Source organism: Sciurus carolinensis, chromosome 7 (assembly GCF_902686445.1).
Source record: "Sciurus carolinensis chromosome 7, mSciCar1.2, whole genome shotgun sequence".
In the NCBI taxonomy this organism is placed as follows: Eukaryota; Metazoa; Chordata; class Mammalia; order Rodentia; family Sciuridae; genus Sciurus; species Sciurus carolinensis.
In genome coordinates this window covers 120,603,715-120,629,674 of record NC_062219.1, presented here as the reverse complement: position 1 = coordinate 120,629,674, position 25,960 = coordinate 120,603,715, and the positions used below count along the sequence as shown (strand labels likewise).

The 25,960-nt window shown below is 59.4% G+C and overlaps 1 protein-coding gene across 9 annotated transcripts in view; it reads right to left on the bottom strand.

Annotated features, from left to right (window-relative positions):
* The window catches only part of Grm4 (glutamate metabotropic receptor 4), a 105,983-nt gene that overhangs the window by 61,697 nt on the left and 18,326 nt on the right, over positions 1-25,960 (bottom strand). Inside the window, exon 1 of one of the 9 annotated variants that reach the window (XM_047558496.1) lies at positions 6,129-6,147. The exons of the other annotated variants lie outside the window; for them this stretch is intronic. The gene's annotated coding sequence lies outside the window, so the exon portion shown is untranslated. Of the gene's footprint in view, positions 1-6,128; positions 6,148-25,960 lie in introns of those variants that run through there. 9 annotated transcript variants of the gene reach the window in all.

Sequence of the window (25,960 nt, the reverse complement as noted above, 5' to 3'; positions counted from 1 at the left end):
CCTCTCTCTTCCTCTCTCCATCTCTCTCCTCTCTCTTCCTCTCTTTCTCCCTCTCTCCCTCTCTTTCTCCCTCTCTCCCTCTCTCTCTCCCTCTCTCTCCCTCTCTTTCTCCCTCTCCCTCTCTCTCCCTCTCTTTCTCCCTCTCTCTCCCTCTCTCCCTCTCTCCTCTCTTCCTCTCTCTCTCCCTCTCTCCATCTCTCTCCTCTCTCTCCCCTCTCTCTCTTCCTCTCTCCATCTCTCTCCTCTCTCTTCCTCTCTTTCTCCCTCTCTCCCTCTCTCCCTCCCTCTCCCTCTCTTTCTCCCTCTCTCTCCCTCTCTCTCCCTCTCCCTCCTCTCCCTCTTTCTCCCTCTCTCCCTCTCTCTCCCTCTCCCTCCTCTCCCTCTCTTTCTCCCTCTCTCTCCCTCTCTCTCCCTCTCCCTCCTCTCCCTCTTTCTCCCTCTCTCTCCCTCTCTCCCTCTCTCTCCCCTCTCTCTCCTCTCCCTCTCTTTCTCCCTCTCTCTCCCTCTCCCTCCCTCTCTCCCTCTCTCTCCCTCTCCCTCCTCTCCCTCTTTCTCCCTCTCTCTCCCTCTCTCTCTCCCTCTCTCCCTCTCTCTCCTCTCTCTCCCTCTCTCTCCCTCTTCCCCTCCCTCATCTGGAGTGACAGGGAGGTCCCTGCACATGGGGAAAGACAAAAACTGTTTTCAAGCTTCAGCAGCAGTGAAGATGGGTTCCCAGTGCATCCGTGTGCGCGTCTGTGCGTGAGCACGTGTCGAGTGTGTGGCGGGTGCATGGTACACGGCACATTCCTCCTTCCCTCCCTCCCTCCCTCCCTTCCGCGATGGTCCCTGGCACGGAAGGCCTGCCAGGCGTAGTTCTGAGTGCAGACGGCCCCATGGGCACCTGCCCACCAGGGGCTCCCGTCTAGCCCAGGCCAGGGAGGGGCAAACAAGGAGATTCAGAAGGCTTGGGCAAGAATTTGGTGCCGGGGAAAAATTAAGGTAGGGTGAGAGATCAGCAAGTCCCCTCTGGATTCCAGGAGGGAGGGTGGGAGCCACGTGGGTGCTTGAGGGAGTGTCGGCTCAGGAGGAGCCGTGCCAAGGCCCGCACGTGCACACCGTGCGTGAATAGGCTGCGTGAACACATGTGCTTAGGACTAGATCTGTGCTCAGGCTGCCCGGCCTGGCTGGTAGCCCCCCACCCCAAGCAAGGGACAGGGGCTGCACACAGGCAGGGCCAGCTCAGGCTCTGGCCACTGGTTCCCGGAGCAGCAGAATCTGAGGCCCGTCGGGAGCAGAGTCCACATCCTGCACTCCACACAGGAGGGGAGGCTGAGAAGGGGCGGGCACAGGGTCCCCAGGGTCTCTGAAGGCTGGGCTCTCGATAAAAGCATCTGGAGCAGTAGAGAGCGACTCCTCACCCAGAGTTCCACACGACTTGGAGGCCCCAGAGCAAGTGACCCGACACCCAGGCCCTTGCCCGATGAACACTTCAGAAACCACCCTGTTCTCCCCGCGAGCCCCGTGCACACAGCACCTGCCCTTCCCGCCTCCCCAGTGCCCGGCACAGTACCTGAGCCTCCAGCACGCTCTGGAGCCTGCCCGGGTGGCAACCCAGGCTTGCTATTTGCTTGTACAACCAAGAGCAAGTGGGTGACCTCTGGGCCTTAGTGTCCTCCCCATAAGGCAATCACGTCAGAGGACTGTGTGTCGGACACACCAATAGGGTCCAGAGCACTGCCTGGCACCTGGGCCCCCGGCAAATGCTAGATCTTCTGCCCATTTCACAGATGAGGAAACTGAGGCTCAGAGAGATGACAGAGAGCTGAGTATCCCAACCCAGAGAAGCAGAAACAAGGTGCCCAGTGGGAGAGCGACTGCCTGGCATGGGCGAGGCCTGGGTTCTACCCCAGCAAGGCAAAGGGCTGCTCCACCTGCCCCCCTGGACCTGGCCCCGGCCTGCCCACTCACACTGACTGTGCTTCCCGTTCTGCCCAAAGGCCAGGAATGAGCCCAGGGTCCTGCCACCACCCCTAGCCACCGACCCAGCCTGGCCCACCCAGGACCCAAGCTGGCCTTGGGAATCCCGTCCCCAGGCTGCAGCCCCTCTCTCGGGGAGTGGGGACCCTTCGTGGGCTGGCCCAGGCCGGGTGGTGGCTGCCACTCCCGCCCTGCTGAGCCTGCTGCTCGGGCCTCGACCGCCCGCCTGGCTCTCGGCGCAGCTATTTTCCTCACAGATAAAAGGCAGCAACGCTTTCAGGTACTTGAAAGCCAGGGCGGCAGCAAGGCCTGGCTCAGAGCAGCCGCGGAGAGCAGGAGAGGCCAGCGTCCCCGGCCCTGCCGCCTGCCGCCCGCCCGAGCCCCGCGTCCCCCGGGGGACCCAGAGGGGCTCGCTCAGGGCTGTCAGCACCCTGCTGCCCTCCTGCCGCCACATGGGCCACCTCACCTAAAGCCCAGCAGGGCGGGCAGGAGACTGTCCCCTCCGCCGGCCCCGGAGCACCCGCCGGCGCTCTGAGCACACGGATTTAAATAGCTTCAGAGAACTAGCCTAGAGGGAAGCCAGACTGGTGAGCCATGGACAAAGGTGGTCCAGGGACAAGGGAGGCGGGGGGCCGTCGCAGGGGCAGGGCCAGTGAGAGGAAGGGGCCGGGAGCCTGGGGACCTGGGGGGCTGCCGAGCCGGCACAGGTGGTCAGAACCAGCCCTTGGCCTCCAGTGGGCAGCGTGTGGAGGGACCAACCTGGCAGGGGCCACGGCACCCTGGAGACCACAGCAGGGCTCTGAGGTTAGACAGGCGGATCAGGAGGCCGCTGGAGGGAGACTCACCGCATCCGGGATCGTGTACATGTGGGAAGGGCTAAGGCGAGCCCTAGTCTGGACCTCGGACCTGGACAGTGGAAACAGGCCTGAGACAGAGTCCCGGGGGGACAGGCAGGAATGGGAGACAAGGGGGGGTCCCGGGATGTTTCTGAGGTGCCCGGGGAGTGAGGCTGACTGGAGGCAACAGGAGCCAGAGGTCTACAGTGACGGGAACAGGGGACAGTGGCAGGGGCAGGTAGGAGGCCACAGTGCCTCAGGGGCCGCAGGGGTGGAGCCCTGGGGGCACTCACGTTTGAGGACTGGGTGCGGGGGCCCTGGGGAGCAGTCGGAGGGCCAGAGGGAGCCAGAGAGCAGGGGAGGCCAAGCAGGGGTCCCCAGAGTGGAGTGCCCACACTGAAGAGGGCCAGGCATGGGCAGCGAGGGACCAGCATGGGCACTGGGAAGGGCAGCCACAGAGAGAGAGGGACACGGCAGAGAGGGTGCTGGGGACAGCCACCTCGGACGTGGAGCTCAAGCATGGAAAGCAAGGATGACACGCGCAGCCTGGGACCAGCCCAAGGGGGTCTCGCACACTCGAGGAAGAAGAAGGGAGTGGACTTCCCAGCCCGGGGGGGGCACCCTTGCAGAGGGGTGGTCTCGGGAAACAGCAGGACAGGACCCGCCTGGGGAGACTGTCGGCCCAGAGCCTCCTCCAGGGCCGGACACTGGGGGCCTCTCCCCTCCATCAGCCATGCCCCCACACCCGCTGGCGCCATCTGAGGGGCACCAGCCACTTTCCCACAGTCCCGGGCATTCACGTCAGGCCAGCCTGGGTGGCACACTCAGGACCTGGCCCATCATTAATCAGACCTATTACTCTGCTCTGTGGATGTCGACCAGCAGAGGACTCCCAGCCCAAGCCTCTGGTCACTCTGGGTCTGGCACGTGCCACTGCCTGGCCCTGGGCTGGCAGCTATGACCAGCACCATCACTCAGGCGGCCCAGCCCACTGGAGCCAGCGCTGCTTCGGCCTTCTTGCTGGGCCTGGTGCTGTCCCCTCCCCGGGGCAGGCAGCCCTCCCTGCCCTGCCCTTCCCCAGATCTAGAGGCTGGGTCTCCACTCAGCCTGGTCCAGAGGGGACCCTGGCTCTCTTCTGCCCCTGTCACCAGTGCCCCATCACACAGGCCCCTTCTCTCACCCCAGGCTTGCAGAGTGACCACTGTGACCAAGAGGGCACATCAATGTCCAGACTGCCAACACATCATAAGGGACAATAAACTGTGCCCACAAGACCCATGTGGTCCCTTCACCTCAGCTGCTCCCGTGGGCTGCCAACCCCTTGCTCACTCTTGGCAAACTCCCACACTGCTCAGCAGCCCTGTAGCCCATTCATGGATTCAGTCAGTAATGGCTTACTGAGCACCTACTATGTGCTTTGCACTATCTCAGGCACAGGGATGAGCACAGGGCCAAAAACCCTACTTGGTGGAGCTGATTTTAAAGGCAGAGACCATCAATAAGAATTGAATGCACACGTGAGAGATGATAAGCGCTGGTTATTCGAGGCATTGGCCAAGCATTTCCAGCTCTCTGCCTTCCTGGCTCGTGTAAGTAACATTACAACTCTCTGCCCTGTGGTCTGCCAGAGCCACACGATGAGTCCTCAGCAGGGAGCTGGGAGCAGGAAATGCACGTCATTTCTGAGCTAGAACCTTCAACCGCAGGTGCAAGACCCTGCAGGCTACACCTTCTTTCTGCTACTGTCACCAGTAAGGTTCAAGCACCAACCTGGGTCCCTGAGGAAACAGGGTTGGAGCACTCAGACAGCAGTAAGTACCAAGTTTATGTTCTTATGAGCCACAGAGGTTTGCAGACGGTTGTTACAGCAGCATCACCTCAGCTGTGCTGACGGAAAGCCAGAAACGACATGGTGCTGCAGCTCTGGGACAGCCAGGGATGACTCTAATTTATCTCTACCTCAGAGCCTGGTTGGTATTCATTGCAGGGTGGCTGGGCATGAATCAAATTGAGTTAAATCCACACACACACACACACACACACACCATCAGCATCCACATCGTAACTTTCAGTAAATGCTTGCTATGTGCCAAGAACTATCCTAAGTGATTTTATATACCTTAACACCTCCAATACTATAATAACCCTATTAGGTAGGTCTTCTTGCTCTCCCCATTTTTCTGCAACTGGAGTAGAGAGGTTAAGTAACTTGTCCAAGGCCACACAGCTCAGCCAGGATTTGAACCCAAGGGGACTCACTCCAGAGCCCAAGATACTAACTTTCATGAGAAACCTCAGTCCCCCCTTCCACAGATGGGCCCACACACATGCACGGAAGTGCATGTACACAAGTAGAGGTTGAGGGTGAGGCCAACAGCCTCCAGTGATGAGGGGCAGCCCACCTCTCCTACCCTAAGGGGTAGATCCTTATGGTCACAGCAGGGATTCTGCCTGACTTCCTCTCCTTGCTCAGACCCCAGCTCCACTCGGCTGTCATCCTGGCTGAAGTGGCCCATCTGTCTCCAACCCAAAGGATTGAGCAAGGCTGGGGGCCAGGGGCCCCGGAGGGTTGTATAAAGGCTCTGCTTTGAGCAACAGCTAATTTATAAACACAATTATTAATTTCATGCTTATCGTATGCAAACCTCCGTCTCCCAGACGAGATGAAATTGATTTAATTAGAAATCCCATCACCGAGCCTTTGGATCCAAGATTTTAATTAGGATCACCAACCCCACCCTAGGCTGCCAGGGAGGGCTAGTGGCCCCTGACTCCTCCCCTGAGGATCTGGGCCTGGCGGGGATGTGCGGACACTCCAGCACAGCCAGCGCCCCTCGCTGGGCCCCTTCCCTGTCCCCTGTCCCTACACCATGGCCTCCCAGTCGTGAGTGGCCTTTCTGTTCTCTTGACACCACTGTGGGGAAACAGTTTGGGAAGCACTCGCACCACCTGCAGCCAGGACCCCAGGACATCTGAGGTAGGCAAGGGACAGGAGCCATAACCTCCTCCCTAAAATTCAGACCAGCCTTCTCTGGGGAGCCTCTGACAGGCGCTAATGGAGGGCCCTCTCCAGTTCCGCTCAGGGCGGTCCATCAAAACCACTGACACTTGACACCTTAATAGACCGCTTCACCTCTGACCTCACGTCCGCCCACGCCACCCTGCCTCCTCTGAGGGCTCCTGCCACCCAGGGCCACCCCCGCACACCAGGCCTTCACTCAGCCATTCCCAAAGGCTTCCCTTCCCCAGAGATACGAAGCTGGCTCCCTCCTGTCCCCTCAGGACACTTCCCACCACCACCTCGTTAAGACCAAGCCCATGTCCTGCCCCACCCACCTCCACTCTCCTGCCGGGTTTCTCAGCTGGGGACTTGGTGTCTGTCCCCATTGTGTCCTGGGACGCCTGCCACAGCACTGGGCCCAGGGCGGAGGCTCAGTGAACGCAGGCTGCTTCATCTCCCCAGTGCCCAGCAGTGGACAAGCTACACTGGGCCACAGCCCTGGGATCAGGGGAGGAAGTTCCCCGGGCTCACTGGGCCAACCCTCCGCGGTGTGCGGCTCTGCCTGGCGGGTGGGGGCGTGGCTCTGCGGTACGTGGGCCACACCCCCCAGCAGCACCAGCACACGGGTGACCTCTGAGATCTCGGCCCCCAGACAGCAGGCATCCCTCGGAGGGCCCCTGACAGCGACCACTGGGGACCGTCCCGCACCCTCCAGCCTCTTATCAGGAGAGGAGCGGACACGTGGATGAATCTCCAGGCCTGTTCTGAATCGTGTTTTCCAGGACAGAACCAGCAGAACAGGCACAGGGCTCTGCACGGACCCCCGCACTGCCACCCAGTCCTCAGCTCACCCCTGGCCACAGTCTGTTTTCTTAGGAGCCCAGGAAGGGGCCCGCGCCCCAGCCCCGCGGTGGGAGCTGGAAGAGCTGGAGGGCGGGGAGCCGCTAGGGCTGACAAAGGAGCCGGCCAGGCAGGCGCAGAGGCAGGACGGCAGATAAGAGCCGGCGGGCGGGGGAGCGGCGCCAGGGAGCCAGCAAACAAGATCCTCAAATCAGCACTTGTCCTATTTCATAAGCGAAATGTAGATCAATAAATTACACTCACTTTTGCAGGTTTTACATGCTGACTCCGGCACCTTATCAAGAGCCACACACGCGGGGGAGCCAGCCGGAGGAGCCCACACCCCGGCGGGCGGAAGGCTCCAGGGCCACGGGGCAGCCCCACGGGCCGCGGTTCCTGCGCCCTTGTCCAAGGAGGGCTCAAAGCCCAGGCTCCAGAACTGAGGAGCAGCCACTGTGGGACTGGGGCAAGTCAGTGACCTTCTGGGTCACAGGCTCCTCATCTGTCAAGCGGGCACCATGATGAGACTCTGGGCTTTGTGGAGTTTGCTGTGAGGGTCACGCGGGAGAGTGGATGTTAGGAAGTGTGCAAGAGGGCCGAGCTGTCACCACGTTCCGTGCGCAGGCGGGGGCCAGGGTCAGCCAAGAGAGCTCGCTTTTTCTGATCCTCACCATGGTCCCAGGTAGGAAGCCTTCGCCCCAACTTACAGATGAGGAGCTGCCTCACAGAGAGCGGAGGAACTTCTGGGGTCACCCAGACCCTCTGAGGGCAAAGCTGTGCCTGCCCTTGTGCACCCAGAGGACCAAGAGCTGGGAGGCTGGGCACCAGCCCAGGAGGCTTCAGCACGGGGCCCAGGCTGAGGAGGCCATGCAGGGCCATGCGAGAGGCAGCTCGGGGTTCGGGGTGATTCCAGCAGGACTGGTAGCTGCCGTGTAATGTGCACCCACTCCGTGCCCAGTGCTTCCCGCGGGTTCTCTCACGCCTCACACGAGAGCCCGGGTGTAAGCACTATTCCTTACCTGCATTCTCCAGACAAGAACACGGAGGACCAAGAAAACAAGCAAGGGTGCACAGCCAGGGCAAGGTGGGACTCGAACTCGGGGCTGTCTGCACCAGCACCTGAGCGGTACACCTCCACTCCCTGCCCAGCTCCGCCCGCGTTCACCCACCCCCAGGAAGCAGCCAGGGTGGGCCGGCAGGAGTCCCCCTGCTGGCCTTTCCCCAGCTCATTCTTGGACACAAGACTCTTCAAGTCTCTGCTTCAACTTCTGCATCTGATCAGTGGGAGCTGATGAGCTCCTGCTGGCGCCAAGGTAAGGACAGAGGGAGAGGCCCCCACAAGGTGGGACACACCTACAAAAGCCTCTTCCAGTCCAGCAGGGTGGCACACACCTGTGATCCCAGTAGCTTGGGAGGCTGAGGCAGGAAGATCCCAAGTTCAAAGCCAGCCTCAGCAATTTAGCAAGGCGCTAAGCAACTCAGCGAGACCCTGTCTCTAAATAAAATATAAGAAGGGCTGGGGATGTGGCTCAGTGGTTAAGCACCCCTGGGTTCACTCCCCAGTGCCAAAAAAAAAAAAAAAAAAAACAGCGCCTGTTCCACAAAATCCAAAGCTCCACCCACAGGCTGCAAGACAGAGGGGAAGGGCTCGGAGGTCAGAGGCCTGGCAGCAGGGTAGCTGTCACTCTACCCTATGACCATTCACACAAGGAGCGCAGCCACGGGGGTGTGGCCTACCCAGAGAAAATTACCACAGCGTCTGCCCAGTCTGGCCAAGCCAGCTATAGTGCTGCGCGGGTGATATACGGCGCTGTGTTAAGGTAATATGATACGGTGGGATGTATTAACATTATTGAACACATGAGCCGATAAAAGTCACATCACCCTCACTTGCCATGATGTATGGCACGGCCACGCCAGAGCCCAGCTGGCGCCCAGGAGGGCTGGGAGGATGTCCCGCTGGGGCTCTGGGGGCTTCCGCGGGGGAAAGGGGACCTGAGCTCTGGGTGGGGGAGGGGAGCCCAAAACCAGCTCAAAGGGGGTGCAGCCAGCCAGGCAAGGCCAGGTGATCCCCCCAGGTGCCAGCTGTGTTCTGGGGACCCCACCCCCCACAGGCCCTGCAGAGCTTGTGACCCATGCAGCACTTCCTTGCCTGGGTCCCAGTCCTCCTGCTCTGGGCAGCTCCTCCTGGGCCGCCTCTCCTGGCCCTGCCTCCCTTCCAGACTGAACCCAGTGACCCCAGGGCTCAGTGCCCGCTGCCCTCTCTTCATCTCTCCACTGGCTCCCTGGGGAACGGCGTGCCCTCTACCAGCCTCGCTGGCCACCTACAGCCCAGATTCCCACCGGGGTGCCCTCCTGACCACCCTCCAGACTCCTGTCCACTTTGGCCACCTAAAGAGTGTCTGGGACGTGGCAGGTCACTGAGCCCCAGGTCCTTGGAAGCCTTTCCCGCCAGGCAGCTGCTGCCGCATCCTTCCAGCTGCTCCAGCCAGAGTGCTGGCCGCGTCCTCGAGTCCTCTTTCCCACATGCCCAAATCTGATTTGTCAGCAAATGTCATAGGCTGTACTTGGAAAATGGATCGGAATCCAGGCACGACTCTCGGACTCGGCCAGCACCGCCCAGACCCGGCTCCAGCGCCTCTGGCTGGGCTGGTACGCAGCTCCGTGGCTCCTCGCTAGCCTCCTGCCTCCCACACAACCCCACACACAGTCATCCCCACGAGGGAGTAAGGACTGGCTAAAACCTGAGTTAGGCTGAAAGTCAAGGTCTGTCAGTGCTCATGACCCGCCGCATGGCCCCCTGAGGCCATGACCTTACCTCCTGCTACCTTCCCTGACTTCATGCTGTTCCTCCCAACTGACCAGGCAGGAGCTGGCCCCAGGGCCTTTGCAACAGCAGTTTTCATTCACATACCCTATTGGTTGTCTGCCTCCCCACCAGAATGTCAGTCCAAGGACAGCATGGAAAATCAGTCCCACTCCTACGGCCCCAGGACTCAGGACCGTGTCCAGTGCCACCACCCTCATTGTGAAGGCCCTGCCCGTAAAGATGAATGATAACTGTGACCTGGTGAACCCAAGCAGCAGTCTGCTACCTGATTCCCACAGTGGGTTTCTCAACACAATTCTGTTGGAGAAAAGCTGGTGCTTCTAATGTTTGAAACCACTGACCGCGTCCAGAGCGAGCAACGGAGAACAGCTCTGCCAGGCGCAGCGAGTCAGCAGACCGCGGTGAGACGGCCGCTGCCCAGCCTGGAGCTGGTCTCTGTCCCTCCCATCCTCGAGGCACTGCCTTAGTGGCCCCAGGGCAGAGCTGGCCCCTGAGGCCAGGAGGAAGCCCAGGGGCTCTCTCGTCCAGAGGCCCCTTCCACCGTCCTGAGGTGCTAGAAGTCCCTTGCTCTGTGGGTGCCCTCAGGAAGGGGCTCAGTGTGGGCACACTCACAGCAGGTCCCACCCTCCTTGGGGACGCTATAGAAGCCCCATCTCTGCAGAATGAGGGCTTCCGGACCCGGCAAGGGCGGTGATGCAGGCCCCCACCCCATCGCGCATGCCCTGGAAACATACTTATGGAGTGGCCCCATGCCTCTGGGGCCATAGTAGGCACTAGGGTGTCATAGCAAGCAAAAGCTGACAAACCCCTGTCTTCATGTCCAGTGGGACAGACACGCACTACATCCAGGAGGTGCTGGAGCTGCGAGGGCCTGAATAAGGGCGCAAAACTGACCGGGGTGGCCAAGAAGGAAACATGGAGCTACCATCCGAAGGATGTTGACAGTACCCCAGTGAAGAGGAGATAAAAAGCATCCTGGGCAGAATGGGCAGCTAGTGCAAAGGCCCTGAGGCCAACAGCCACAGATTCAAGCCCACTGTAATGCAAAAACAGAAAGGAGGGAGACGCAGCGTGAGACGAGGCTGAACAGAAAACAGATCTGAGGGCAAGATGGGGCCCCGGGAGGCAACAGTCCAGTTGAGAGGTGCCGGTGGCCTGGACTAGGGAGATCCACAGAGATGGGGAGAAGTAGGCCCCTCCCCACAAGCCCTCTGACTCCTAAGTGCCTCTGCCCTGTGGGAAATACTTGGTGAACCCTTGCTAAACTATGAAGTCCTCCAGGGCTAGCTGCCTGTCCCCACTCCCTGCCCATCCCTTCAAGATAACCAGACTCCAGAGGGCTCCTCAGCTCCCCAGGATGAGGAGGGGGCCAGGGGACCAAACCAGAGCAGAGGGCGCTCCATCCTCTCACACCATTGCCATGCCTTCTACAGCTCGGGGGCTTGCCACCTTGGAAAGAACCTGAAGGCTGGTCTGCCACTCGCTCATCACCTGACCTCTGACGATTTCTCTGACGAGATCCTTCTGCAGCCCAGGCCTTTCACCTGATGATCACAACAACTCTAACAGTCACACACATTTAGTGAGCACCTACTACGTGCCTAGCTCTGCTCTCGGCAGCTTGTGTGTGAATTTATCTAGCCTTCAACAGAAACCAGCCACACACAGGTAGGACACCTGGCCCAGCCTACAGGTGAGGCACCTTCCCAAGATACTCAGGTGCAGTGTCTGGCCTGGGGCTGCGGCCTCAGAGCTGGGCTCTGGCAGCCAGCACGCTACCGGGCCTCCACAGAGGAAACAAGACGGTCTGAATCGGCCTGGAACCCTGCGGCTGCTCCTAGGGACCTCAGCCCAGAAGCCCTGCCCCTGGCCAGGAGGGCCCAGCTTCTCCTGAAGGACGCCAGCTAGGACCTGGGGCGAGGTCTGCCCAGGACCTCCTGCTTCTCCCACCTTCTGCAGAAACCTCTGGATGTTCCATTTGGTTCCGTGGTCACATTCCATCTGTGTGCCAGATGCTGGGACATGGCGAGGGACAGGACAGTCCCTGCTGGTACCGAGAAGGTCTCCAGTGGCTCTGGCCCTGGCAACAGAGACGCCTGCTCCACAGGCTCCAGCTCCCTCCCCGTCCTTACTTCTCCTCCTGGGGTCACCGCCCAGGTGAGGTGCCACGGTCCTCATCTCAGGTGCGCCCCGGACCCTGCCCTGCCACGTGCCGCCCAGCACCGTCTCACCCCATTAACCCTGTAAAGGGCGCTCCCTTCCATCGCTCAGCCGCTGATTAGAATCCAAGCCCATTCACGCCAAAGGCAGAAACGCGCCCCGCTGCCCATGCTCCCGGCCTGCTGGGAGGGCTATGGCACGTCTGGGCGCTGTCCAATGAGCGGGAGGCAGGAGGGGCCCAGGCTCCCTGCGCCCAGCTGACAGCTACTGACGATCTAGGCTGACACCTTTCGGGAAGCCCCTCCACCCTGTCCCACCACAACGCCAGGCCCCTGTCGCCAAATCCCCACAAAAGTCAAAGAATTGACCAAGCCTTGCCCCAGTGAACCCAGGCCCAGTGGGTTCCTACGGGGCGGCCTGGAAGGGGCCCCCAATCCAGCAGGCAGGGCACACTCACAGAGGAGTCCCCCATGGCCCTCCCGACACCGGCTGCCGGGGCCGAAACCCAGCTGCTGAGGTCAACCCACCCACGTCTGGAAGGCATCCTGTAGCCTCAGAGCCTCACGCAGGTCGGGATCTCCCGTGTGTCCCTGACAGGGGCCTCACGCAACAGGTGGCCTGCCTCTTGGTGCAGCAGCCCAGTCCAGCTCCAGGGGCTTCTGAGTTTGGGGGGCTTGGAACTGAAATCTGCCTCCCTGTCCCTTCCAGGGGTTCGAGGTCTGTTCTCTGGAGCTGTGGAGATCCAGCCTGTGCTGCCCACCAAGAGGACCCTGGCCTCCCGCCCTGCGCAGCCACCTGGTCCACCTCCTCCCCTGGTGGTCACATCCACACAGGTGCATGCAGGGGACACGGTGGCCATACACCCACCCACCCAGGCAGGACCACCCCCACAAGACGGCGACCCTCCCCACCTGGAAGCAAGCCCTGGGCCCCGTGGCCCTGCCGCCCGGCCGACCTGGGCTCTCACCAACTCCACTCACTCCGCTGGCCACACTGGCCTCGCCACAGCTATGGGGTGTATGGGCTCTGCTCCGCAGGCTCCTGCCCCCTCCCCTCGGTTCACCTCTCAGCTCACACGTCCCTCCTCAGAGAGGTGACACTGAACATCCCGCCTAAAGCAGAGCCCCCCCGCCTCTGCCCACAGCCCTTCTCACCCGACTTTCTGTGACACGCCCCGTCTCTATGCCTGGGTGCAGGCTGTGAATTATGGGGGCTGAGGTCAAGACGGTGCCCTCCCGGGCCCAGTGCCCTGCTGGGCCACCTGTCCTTCCTGAGCTCCCCACCAGCCCTTGTCCAGCACAGGCCTGGAGCTGGGGAGGCAGCCAGAAGCCCACCCGGGCAGGCTGTGGATGAGGAATCAGGAGGCTGTGGGGAGCCCTGGGCCCCAAGGCAGCAAGCAAGATGGAGACGGCTCTCCCCAAGGGCATCCCTGGGGCCGCCCAGGCCGGCAGACACTCCAGACAGCCCCGTCTCAGGCTTCCGGGCAAGAGCTGACCGCAGGGGCCCAGGAAGGAGACACCTGTGGACAGCACGTCGGGACCCGGCACTGCCAGGAGCCAGCGGAGTCCCAGTCGGTCTCCCACACTGAAGGGCCCTCACACACGCCCACGTCCCCAGGAGCAGTCCTGAAGGCTCACACACTGACACACTCAAGTGCTCGCCCACACCCATCCTCACACCCAGGTACACACACAGGAAAACAGTGAGTCACACGTAGAGACACTCAGAGGCACACGCAGGGCAGGTACGTTCACTCGGGCACTCAGGACACCTGTGACACCCACCCACATGCGCACAGGAACACTGGTTTGTGCAGGTGTGTGCACACGTCTGGGGGCACTCCCGAGCCCCACGTGGGCTCTCCGGGACACGCGCACAGCTTCGCCCTGAGAGAGGCTCCTGACGGCACCAACACGCGCACCCTCAGGACAGCCGCTTTGGGGAGCACAAGAATGTGGAGCTGCCAGGCGTGGTGGCCCACGCCTATAATCCCAGCGCTCCAGAGGCCGAGGCAGGAGGATCTGGAATTCAAAGCCAGCCTCGGCAATGGTGAGGCGCTAAGCAACTCAGTGAGACCCCGTCTCTAAATAAAATACAAGGAGGGCTGGGGGTGTGGCTCAGTGGTCAAGTGCCCCCGAGTTCAATCCCTGGGACCCCCCAAAACACAAGTGCAGAACCCCCTACATCTGCCCAGCCTCTGCCCAGCGAGGAGCTGGAACTCAGGGGGCGTCTGTGAGCAGGGGCAGGCGGACGCCCTCTCCGTCAGGGGACAGCTTTTCTGCAGGGCTGGGTTCAGCCAGGGGGAGAACTGATGGTGAGGGCCGAGTGCACGGTGGACAGTGACCAGCTGAACAGCGACCTGAGGCATGGCTGCAGCAGGACTGGGCTCCAGCCTGCCCTCTCCCCAGGCACCTGCCCACCCAGGTACCCGGCAGTGCTGGGGAGGGTCCCCACTGTTCCACTTCCTGGATGTCTAGATCTTCCATCAGTCCCTGGGGACATAAGGGCCCTCAGCAGGAAACAAGTCCCGTTCCCGGAAACCTGGAGTTGGGGGAGTGTCCTCCCTGGCCCTGAGCTGCGTCTAAGCACGGTGGTGGAGAGGGGGGCCCAGAGTTACTTCCTGAGTGCCCGGCTCCTGCCCAGGGAGGAGACAGCAGTGTTTGTAATTTGTTTTAATAATCCTGCTGAACTGGGGGAAAATTAACAAATGAGAAACCAGCTCGAAATTAATCAAACTTCTCCCTGTCCATCCCCCCACCTTCCATCTTAATGAAGGTTATTTATCCAACAAGCGATAAAACACAGAATTAAATTAAAGAGGCCCTTCTTTCCCGCCTCTCCCCGCCCCGGGGAGGCAGTGTCTCCCTGCTACAGCTCTATAAGCTGCACAGGGCTGGCGGCCAGCAGACCCCAGGCCAGATGCTGACCGGTGAGGACACTCCAGACACAAGCCCTGTCCTGCCCTCAACCTCTTGGTGGGAAGAAGGTGCTGGCGAGGTGGGGAGGCCGAGACAGACCCCCCGCCCGTGTCCCTGGCCCAGGGCGCCTGGCATCCTCTCGGCCAGGGCTGCACCCACACCCCCGGCTTTGTCAGAAGCTCCCTGGACCTCCCCAAACTTCTCTTCCCTGCTGCTGTTGAATCCATGTATGTTTTCAGACAGGGCTGCCTTCTAGAGTCCCAGGTCACTAGGCAACTACCACCAGCAACTGTCCCCAGCCATTCCCTTGGGTTATTTCCTCTGGCTCTGACACCCGTAATCATATGTCTTCCACTCACGACCTCCACACACATTCCCAACGCAGACCTCACATTGACCCCAAAGGGGAACACGTGTCACTACCCCAGTTATGGGTGAGGAAAACAGGCTCAGCGGGGACCCTGGCAGAGTCTATCTAGCAGCGGCTAGAGGTCCCAGCTTTGAGGGGACAGGCATGCAGAACTGCCAGACCCTCTGGGAGCCTCATCTTCTGGAACTTTCTCTGGAGCAGGGTACGGGGCTGATGATCCCCTGTGAGAAGGAGAAGGAAGGAAAAAGAAGGGGAAGGGAGATGGTAAAAAATAAACTCCATGCACCTGGAGGCTCCTTCAGTGCTATAGATCTGGTTCTCATGTGGCAGCCAGAGAGTGCCTTTCAAAGGATAAGTCCGGCCAGGTGCAGTGACACGTACCTGTAATCCTAGCAACTCAGGAGGCTGAAGCAGGAGGACAACCACAAGTTTGAGGCCAGTGCAGTAATTTTGTGAGGGTCAAGCACATCCCTGCCTCAGGGCCTTTACACTGGTTATATACCCTTTATCCAAAATACCATTCAGCCACCCGCTCCCCTCCTCACTCACCTGAGTCCCTGTTAAATGTCCCTTTCCTGGGGCTTCCCTGACTGCCTTTTTTTTTTTCTTCTTCTTTTTAACTTCCCCTGCTGTAACACCCTAGAAACTCTGACCCTGTGGAATTTTCTTCCATGTCACCTGTCACCAGTTGAATTATCATGTCTTTCCCCCCATTGAAGGTCAGTTCCATGTTCTTCTTTCACTGCTGAATTCACAACCTACCCAACATCTGGCTCATAAAAGATATTTACCAACTATTTGGTGATGGAATGAATGAGTGTCACTAGGCTGAAGACCACCATTTGGGCACCATCACCTCTGGTCCAAACAGGCCTCCTGATCACCCTCCCAGCCTCGGGCCTCACCCTGCAACTGACCCTCCACTCTACCCTCAAAAGAAATGCCCTGGCCCTGCAATCCAAGCAGGGCCCCACCTGTCAGGGTCAGGTTTACTCCCCCAACTGCCCCCATCTGCCCCAGTCCCTGATCACTGACCGTCACCTGACTCCGCATGCCACAGGCCCTGTTGTACCGATGGCCAGACACCAGTCATCACCACCCTCTCTGCTGCCACCTTCTCCAGGAGCCACCCTGTGCACACCTGGTCTGAATGGCCAGCTCCTCCCCCGAGCTCCCAGACCCTCACCTGCACCTCCACCACAGCTCCCCACGTCCCCACTTGAGCTGTGACGGATCACCTGCATGTCACACCTTCCCATCCAGGAGGGACCCAGATGGCTTCACTCTGGCAATCTCTCCCCTTCCTACCACCCGCTCTGGTTTCTGGCACCAACTTGGTGCTCCATAAATATTTGCTGACTCAAAGGGAACCAGTTCAAGCACAGCGTGCCCATTAAGAGGGTCCTTTCCTCTGGGTCACTGGCATTTGGGGCTGCTCTGAGGACCAGTGGACCTTTTAGAGTTACTTAATCGCAGCACACAGGAGAAGCTGGCCCTGCACTCTGCTCACCTCTCCTTTGGGACTGCCTGGAAGGAAACCCACTCGCCAGGGTTGAGAGGCGGCCAGGGCCCTGTCAAAATAGCCACACTCAGCCACCAGCCCACAGCAGCAGTTCCTGGCCCACCCAGCAGCCTGCGTGGGTAAGCCCGCGTGTGGCCGCCCCCACGGGCAAGGACAGCAGCCACAACACAGCCACCGCTGAATTATTTATTTCATACATTGTTAGCGCAGTAGAGAGAGCAACCGTGTCTCCAGGCTTCAATTAAAATATCAAGGCACCCGCACCGTCTGCCCAGCCACATGCCCAGCTCCCACCACGAAGAGCTAGCGGGAGAGGACCTGCAGGCAGCCACCGGTGCACCCAGCCACTCCGCTGCCTCCCGGGCGAATCCTGTTTCAGGACCATGGACAGCTGCCTCAGGAGCCTGGTGAACTTCAATCCAGAGGCTGAGGCCCCAAGACACCCTGCAAACCTTTCAGGCCTCTCAAAGACCATTTAGAGATTGGTGACCTGAGATGGCCTCTCCAGTTTCCCGCAGGGCCCTGGGACAAGACCTGCTGGGCTTGGGGGCTAACCCCACTCCTCTGCCTGCTCCTGACTCCCCAGGACACCACAGCACGTGGCTGGGAGCCGGAGCTCCAGATCCCCACCAGGCCATTTGAGGGCCCAGGAGGAACCTCGGTACACACACCCTCCAACGGGGGCCACATGTCTTTCACTCAGAAAATGCAAAAGACAGCAGCCAGGCTGAGACCTCCAGAGACGGCCACCATCAATGGAAAGACTTAGAAGAGGTCAAAATGGGTGCGAAGGTCAGTCACAGCAAGAGAGAATTTTAATTGCATAAAAGTGGGTTCTGGAGCCTCGCTGCCTCTAGCCCAACCTGGACATCCCCCATTTCGGGACACAGACCGAGGATGGCAATGGAGCCGGCAGAACTTTGGGGAGTTGGCTGAGCCACAAGCTAACTGGGTCACCCCTGAGATTTACTTCAACAGCTCCCAGGCTAGAACATGGGGCTAGTGAAATTAAAGTGGGCGAGCTGGGAAAGAGCAAGAAACTCCAGATGCGTGGCGCCTGGGACTGCGGAATGAGCATAGGCTTCGGGGACGGCAGCGCTGCAGCCTCCACTGCCTTATGGAGAAGCCTCAGTCTCCCAGCCTGTACAATGGGGCCCATGACACTGACTTCCTAGCTGGCCACGTACATTAGATAACTCTGTGAAACTTTTAGCACCTGCCAGCGTATAAATCCAATGCTTTCTTTTATTAAGCACCTACTATGTTCCAGGTGCTGGGGTCAAGAGAAGGGAAGAAGAAAGACACAGTCTTTTATTAAGCACCTACTATGTTCCAGGTGCTGTGGTCAAGAGCAGGGAAGAAGAAAGACACAGTCTTGCCTGTGGAAACCTAAAGCCCCCAGGCCAGCGTTGTCCATAAGGATGAGAGAAGAGGTAGCATTTGAGATGGGCCCCAAGGCACAGGTAGGATTTTCAAAGCAAAGAAAAGTGGGGAGAAGGTAAAATCTCTGTGGAAAAATGATTGGCAATACCTCCTAAGGAGGCTGAGGCGGAGGATTTCAAGTTCCAAGCCAACCTCAGCAAGTTAGCAAGGTTCTAAGTAACTTAGTGAGACCCTGTGTCAAAATATGTTTTAAAAGGTCTGGGGATGTGACTCAGTGGGTAAGCACTGCTGGGTTCAGTCCCTGGTACCACAAAAAAAAAATCACAAATGTTCAGAGGAGCAGCTTAATTCACAATGGGCAAACACTGGATTCAGCCCAATGTCCAGCAGCAGCCGAATGGATAAATAAAGTATGAACTTCCCACATAATGACACAATGGAAGAGTACAGAACAATATAAAAGAGCACGCCACCAGCACACCCGCCCCACGGACGGATCTCACAGGCAATGTGAGCAAAGAAACCAGGCAGGAAAGACTCACTCTCTGCTCCCTTTAAGTGACGCTCAGACACAGGCATCGCGAAGCTATGCTGTTGGAAGTTGGCTATGATTACCCCCGGGTGGGAGAGGTACTGACCAGGAGGAGCTCCAGGGAACTTTCTGGAGCACTGAAAATGTTCTCCATGCTGACAAGTTATGTAGGCACAGGCCTTTATAAAAGCTTATCAAGGCTGCGCGTGGTGGCACACGCCAGTCATCCCAGCGGCTCGGAGGCTGAGGCAAGAGGATCTCGAGTTCATAGCCAGCCTCAGCAACTTAGCGAGGCTCTAAGTAAACAGAGAGAATATTAAAAAATATTAAAAAAAAAAAAAAGAGCTGGGCTTGTGGCCCAGCCGTTAAGGCCCCTGGTCCCATCAGGCAGTACATCCGAAATGTGAATATTTTACTGGGTATAACTTGTACCTCAAGCTTCTTACACTGTAAAGGAACAAATCAGGGAGACAGAGCAACCTTCGGGCAATCTTCTGAGGGGATATCAGATGCGGGGTCAGCAGATGGGGAGCCGGGAGTCCAGGGAACTGGAGCAGCACGTGACAGGACCAGGGGAGAGTGCCGACGAGGTGACGAGACACGGGGGCCAGGCCTAAAGGGCTTCCAAGCAGCGCCAACCTGGGAGCCCCAGAGGCCCCCAATCCCTCCTCCCAGGCCCGCCTGCCACACATGCCACCTGTCCACCCGAGGAGCCTGGGAGCTATCTCCCCCGCCGCCAGCCTGGCCCCTGCCCGTCACCTCCCTCAGCCAGCATACTCACGTTAAATCCCTGGGCTTAATTTCCAGGGTTTGGGGGGTTTTCCTCCTGAGCAGGCAGAAGTGACGCCCCAGTCGCCAGCCTCCATGCCAGCAATTCAGCCGAGCACGTCTCCCCAGGCCCCCACGTCCCACGCCTGTGGCATCGCCAGGGACACCTCGTTCTGCCTCCTACGCACCACCTGCCATGTCCACCGCCCCACCCACCCCCACAGGGAGCTCACCTGAGCACCTGTCTCTCCCTCAGGACCTGCTCCAATTAGCAGGGCCCCCCTCCTCTGGCTCCCTGCCACCTGGCCCTGGAGGCTGCACCATCACGTCCCCTGGTGGAAAAAGAGGCCACTGGTGGGGAAGCAGCCCCCAGACCTCACCTCCACCCAGCCACGGGTGGGCCTTGGTACATCAGAGACGCCGAGCCCCCGTGGGGGATTACGTAGCCATTAAACACCGCGTCCCAGAGGCGGCTTAAGGATACTGGGAAACGCTCACAAGACAGCCCGGCGGACAAACACTGGCGACAGCCCTGGAAGGACCATGCGTTCTCACCTGGTGACTTATACAGAGGCTGAAGGAAGCACGACATATCGAGGTCATCGCCCTGGAGAGCAGGGCCAGGCAGCGTCCTTACTTGCTTCTTTATGGTTTTCTGTTTACTTCCAAGTCGGCGACGAACATACTGGCTTTTATAACCACAACAGAAAGGACTCAGGGGCAGCAGGCCATGCTCACACGTGGGGACCCAAGGCCGACTGTTCTGTGCTCGGAGGGACAGAGGGAGGGTCAACCAGAAGGACCTGTTGGTGACTGCCAGGTACGCGTAGGGGCAGAGCTCTGGATAGGAGGCTGGGACTCTGATTCCAAGCACAGCCACGGCCCCGGCTGGTCTCCCACACCTTGACTTCTCTGGGCCTGTTTCCTCCTCTATAAAATAAGGCAGCTATACTGACTGCCTTGTAGATCCTGTGGAATGATCAAAAAGTGACCAAAAGATTGTGAATTGTGAACTATCAGAATTGAACCTGAGTTTCCTCTTGCCATTCTCTGCCAGGTCCTGTGTCCCCACCACAGTTTCTAAGAAATGCCCAGGAGCCACCTGCAGGAGACGTCTGAAAGTCCTAAAAACCATGGGCCACACTCAGGTGCTAAACCCCAAGGTGTACATAAAAGACCTTTATAAATTACCTGGAGCTGGGCACAGGGATGCATCCTGTAATCCTACCAACTCGGGAGGCTGAGGCAGGAGGATGACAAGTTCAAGGCCATATCGGGGAACTTAGGGAGACCGTGTCTCAAAATAAAAATTAAAAGGGCTCGGGGTGCAGCTCAGTGGTAAAGTGCCCCTGGGTTCCATCCCCAGCACCAGAAAAAAATAAAAAGGAAACCAAAAACTAGGGAAAATCCTGCCTCATTGTCTAGTAGCAAAGTAGGGGGCCTCTGGAGGCCTGGGCTGGATTCTCAACAAACATTCACCAAAGGACACGACAGTGCAAACAAAAGCAAACCCAACCCTCTGCTCCCCGGCGAGCAGGGAGGGGCTCACGGCTCATGTCCACCGCTCTGGGCCGCGTTCTTTCGGGAGTAGAGACTGACTTCACACACTGAAGCCTCTCTCTTCCATTTTTTTTTTTTTTTTTTAACCTCTTCCCTCTAGGTTCTGTGGGAATTCACAAAAGAAACAGGTGATTCGGTCCCTGTCGTGATACACAAGGCCACCACCACACAGAGACTAGGTCAGGGCCCGCCCCAGGGCTGTCCCAGGCCAGGCCCTGCCTGCCAGGCTGGCAGCGGAGGTGGTGGCCTCGCTGCAGGACACCAGCAAGCCCAACCGCACCCTCACTGATGGGATGGCAAGGTGACCACATCTGCGGAAGCGACAAACACGCCTGCACTCTGACCTCGTGCCAGGTCACGGCCCGCCCCAGAGCTGCGCGCAGAGGCTAAGGCAGCCTCGGTGGCTCGGTGGTCACAGCACAAGACTGGAACCACCTGGTCCATCGAGAGACGGGAAAGGGGCAGGGCCACGCAGCCACTCACAGGGAAAGGCCTCGCACACTGACACAATCCCCCAGCCCTGCCAGGCCACTAGGGGACGCTCAGACCCCCAGGGCTCTGCTTAAAGATCCAGTTGGGAGAGTGGCATCTTTAAAGCGGATGACCCTTTCAGTCCCCCCACACCCTCTCCCTCCAGCAAGGCCTCAGTGCTTGAGGGAGAAGCAGGACCGCAGGCTGCAGGGGCCCGCGGAGCTGGGGAGGGGCGGGGCCAGGCCGGGGCCAGGGCGGGGCCAGGGTGGAGCAGGTGAGACGGCCTCTCTCCTCTGGTCGGGTTCGCTGAACTTTTCTGATTAATTTTGTGTCTGTGTCCCCAGGATACTTAGGACCATCTTAGGAAACCACTTAAGCAATTAAGGTAATCAAAGTGCTTAAAGGCACTTACCGTTCCTCACACTTCAGACTGCCCAGAAGCCCCTCCGAGGCGCGGACCCCGGCCTCGCTGTCAGGAGCCACCCCTGCAGGGAGGTGGTGCCTTCAGGTCCCCAACATGCCCGTCGCCCTCCTTGGCCCCAGCAGCCTCCCAGACCCAACACACAGGCAGCTCACACTCTGCCACCAGGCCTCGTACTCACTGTCCCCTCCCCTGAAATGCCCTCCACAGCTGGCAGCTCCCTCTCCACCCGCTAATCTGTGACCCTTGAGTGTCGCACCATAGGAGGCCTTCCCTGCACCCGCCCCCACCTCGCCCAGACCAGCACCTCCCCAAAGTCCCACAGCCAGTGAAGGACGAGCTGGGAGGGACTCTATAGAGCCACAGGCAAGGACAGGATGCTGGCACCTCCAATTCAAGTCTAAGAAACCCCAGGGCGTTTGTTGAAGACTCCACACCCAGAGAGTCCCACTCAGCAGCACCTTGGGAAAACCCGCGTTTTAACAGGTGCCAGGAGGGATTCCAACAGGAAGGCAGGTCTCTAAAGCAGACAGTCTGTGCAGAAAGCAGAGAGCCGGGGGCAGGCCCTGGGGAGGAGGTTTTATCCCCAGGAGCCTGCAATTCCACTCCTGGGCATGACCTGCAAGGAGATTTTACCCTGCACAGGGGAACACTGGCAAAGATGTCTGCAACACCAGAGAGATCCTTGGAAACTACCAGGTGACCACAATAGGAGAATGAAGGAGTAAATCCACAGGGACATAGTCCCATGGTGAAGTACTATGCAGCCAAGAAAAGGGACAAGGCAAACCAGAGAGCAACAGGCATAAGCAAAAAAATAGCAAGCAGAAAGCACATGATGTTCCCCCTTCTATCAAGCTCAAAACACACAAAACTGAACTAAGTATTATCAGTGTTTTTTTTTCCTTAATTGTACACATCCAAGACAGGGCAGCAGTTGCTTCAAGGAAGAAAAGAAGGGAGAGGGACAAGGAGGCACACCCAGGGGCCTTCCAATATTTTTGCAAAGTTTTCTTTCTTAAAAGGAAGACAAGCTTTGCCAGTTGCAGTGGTGCACATCTGTATCCCCAGCAACTTGGAGGCTGAGGCAGGAGGATTGCAAGTTCGAGACCAGCCTCAATGACTTAGAAAGATCCTATCTCAAAATAAAAAAAATAAAAAGGGCTGGGGATGTAGCTCAGAGGTAGAGCTGCCCTGGGTTCAATCCCCAGTACTGAAGAAAAAGAAGAAAGAAAGAGAAAGAGAGAGAGGAAAGAAAGGAAGGAAGAAAGAAAGGAAGGAAGGAAGGAAGGAAGGAAGGAAGGAAGGAAGGAAGGAAGGAAGGAAGGAAGAGGGAGGGAGGAAGTGGGGAGGGAGGAGGAAGTGGGGGAGGGAGGAAGGGAGGGAGGAAGTCTTGATGCCACCCACTGCCCAGTGTTGGGCTCTCCTAACCCTACAAGCTTGCGATCCTTCATTCAGATAGAGGCACAGGCACCGCTGAGGCTCGGTGGTGAACTGCGTGCATTCCCGAGGCTCTGGGTTCAACCCACCACCCAAAAAAGTAAAATAATAAAAACGCGCGAGGCTCGCCTTCGAGAAGCCCGAGAAGCCCAGAAGCCCGCCCTGGGAAGCCACTCAGTTCCAACATGACAAAAGGGCGGCTGGCGACTGCTGAGCGCACTGCACCCCCTGCCAAAGCCCCTCTCTAGACGGGAACAGGCCCGAGGCCACCATCCCACCCACACCCCATCCCAAACCTCCAGTGCCACCCTGTCTGGGTCTCCCACCTGGGGCCCTCCCGGGGTGAAGCCCTGGTCTGGCGGGGGACCACCCTGGATTCCTGGCAGGGGAAGGGGGCGTGGAGCAGAGACCCCCTCTGGAGGCCCTGCCAGCTCCCAGGGACACAGAAGGAGGCCAGTGCTCTCTCCACAGCTGCAGCCCAGTCCAGACCCAGGGACCCATTAGGCCCCTGTCCACCCACAGCCCAGGCCAGCGCTGCCTCCCTCCAGGAGACTTCAGCCAGGCTGTCTTAGATCCCCGTGGGCCCTGGGGACGGGCCTCCAGGGACAGCAGCTCTCCTGGGTCACCCTGCAGCCTGGAGGGGGCCCAGAGGCCTGCAGAGGACTGAGGTCCAGGAACACAGGAACAAAAGGAGGGGACAGGGAGAGCGCAGCCTCCCCTCAGGGCCAGGCTCCCTGTGCACCCACGCCGGCGGCTGCACTGCCTGCTCACAGGTGCCCACCGCCCGCCCCACAGATCTGGGTGCTGCGTTCAGGGAGGCAGGCGAGCTGCCCAGGGTCCCGGAGGGCCCCCGAGTCTGGCCTAAACCCCACATCTCCACTTCCCTTTCTGCAGCAAGTCCCCACCCGTGCCAACAGCCTGACCGCCCACGTCCCTGGAGACATCAGAGGTGACCCTCATGGTCCTGCATGGTCAGGCGCTGGCACCGCACCAGCATGGATCTGCAGCTGGGGACTCACCCAGAAGTGCCGGGGCTGTGTGGGAGGGGGCACCCAGCTCAGGGAAGGAGGGTCAGGGTGCCCAGCAAGTGGCGCTGAGATGCCAAGACCCTCATCCAGGCAGGAGGCAGGGGGACATGCAGGAGGGTGGCCCAGGTGGGCACCAGGCCTGGCAAGGCACTGTCCAACCTCAGTCCCCAGCGAGGAGGCTGTCCACGGTCCCTGGAGACAGAGACGGAAAGAGGGGCCCAGGTGGAGGAAGGGGCGGGGGAGGCGTGAGAAGCAGGGGGAGCCACGGACGCAGGCAGAATGAGAGGGGCCGGGGACAGACGGACACCCAGGAGGAGGGGCAACAAGGCCGCGCCTGCCCCTCACCTCAGCAGCCCAGCCCGAGGGAGCCGAAGGTCAACTGGAACGTGAAGCGGAACTCGCCTTCTGTCCTTTTCCAACATGTCTGGGTCATAAAAATGCAAGTTCAATAAGTTGGGGACATGAAAAGCACACAGGTCACAGGACGGGCGGGGAGGCAGGAGGCCTGGCCCCCAGGCTGCAGCCCCAGGGCCGCTGGCTCCCCTGATGTGCCCACCTGTCTGTCTGTCTGTCTGTGGGCCAGCACTGGGGGCTGGGGAGGAGGTTCAGCCCACCCCCGCCCCTGAGCATGTTCATGGGCTGCAGCGGCCATGAGTGACCCCGCTAGCCCTTGGAGGGTCAGTAGAGTCCTGCTGGATTCTGAGCGGGACCTTGAAGCGGAGGTCAGCTCTGGCCAGCTGGCCTGTGACAGCAGGAAGCGCCCTCCGCTCCCGGAGGGGCACGGCCCAGGTGGAGGCCCAGGGCAGGTCTGGAAAGCACAGAGCATGACAGGGTGAGGAGCGGGTCCGTGCCCACCTAGTCCAGAGATGGCAGCGCCTTACTCAGTCACACAGCGAGGCTGCAGCCGAGCCAGGCCCTGAATGCAGGTCCCCAGGCTCCAGGAGGCTTCACTGGCAGCAGAATCCGAAGCCTCCCCCAGGGGGAGCCAGAGACCCCGCCACTCCCCACAGCAGGGCTACCCCACGGTGCGGACAGAGGGCTCAGGTGGGCAGGTCACGATGCAAGGGGACTCAGGGACACGCACCAGAACCATCCCTCACTGAATGCCAGCAGCTGCCCCTCCCCCCATCACCAAACTTGCCCTTGGTCATCCCTTGGGTGTTGTCAGCAGGAGACGAGGACCAACATCACTAAGCCCTACTGTGTGCCCAGCACACCACCAGCTCCCCACTACCTTGTCCCTCATACCCTGAAAGAGTCACAGGCCTCGGCCACTGTCACAGCTGGTGGGCCAGGGTCCAGAGGCTTAGTGATCTGGGCCAGGATCTGGGTCCCCTGCTTGAGCTGCCTCCAAAGCCTGGGCTCCCCTGGGTCACCAGGTCAGCACTGCTCTGGGTACATCCTATGCACCCCTCATTCAGTCCTCACAATGCCCCATGAGGTAGGAGCCACAGATGTCCCCATTTTATAGACAAGGACACTGAGGTCCTGAGAGGCCCAGTAATTTGCCCAGGGTCTTCAGAACCCTTCCTCCCAGAACACCCCCTGCAGCAAGAAGGAGCCAAAGGTAGATTTTGGAGGCCCCTCATTCCGCCTCTCCCTGCCCCAGGGCTGACTTGGTCTCCCTCTCAAGCTGGGGCAAATCAACAGCCAAGCTAGTCCTGCCCCAGGGCCTTTGCACTTCTGGTGGCCTCTCCCTTGAGGACTCTTCCCTAGATATCCTTAGGACAACCCTTCCAACTCTCTTCAGATTTTCACACAAATGTCCATGTCGACATCCCTTCCCCTCAGGGCTCTCTAGCCTCCCCTCCTGGCGTTCCTGCCCTGTTCTGCAGGGCCCTGCTCCCCCTGATATTAGACATCCATGTGTTTTCGTGGCCAGCCCCTGACCCAGGACACGAAAGCCCACCAGGGAGGCTTAAGG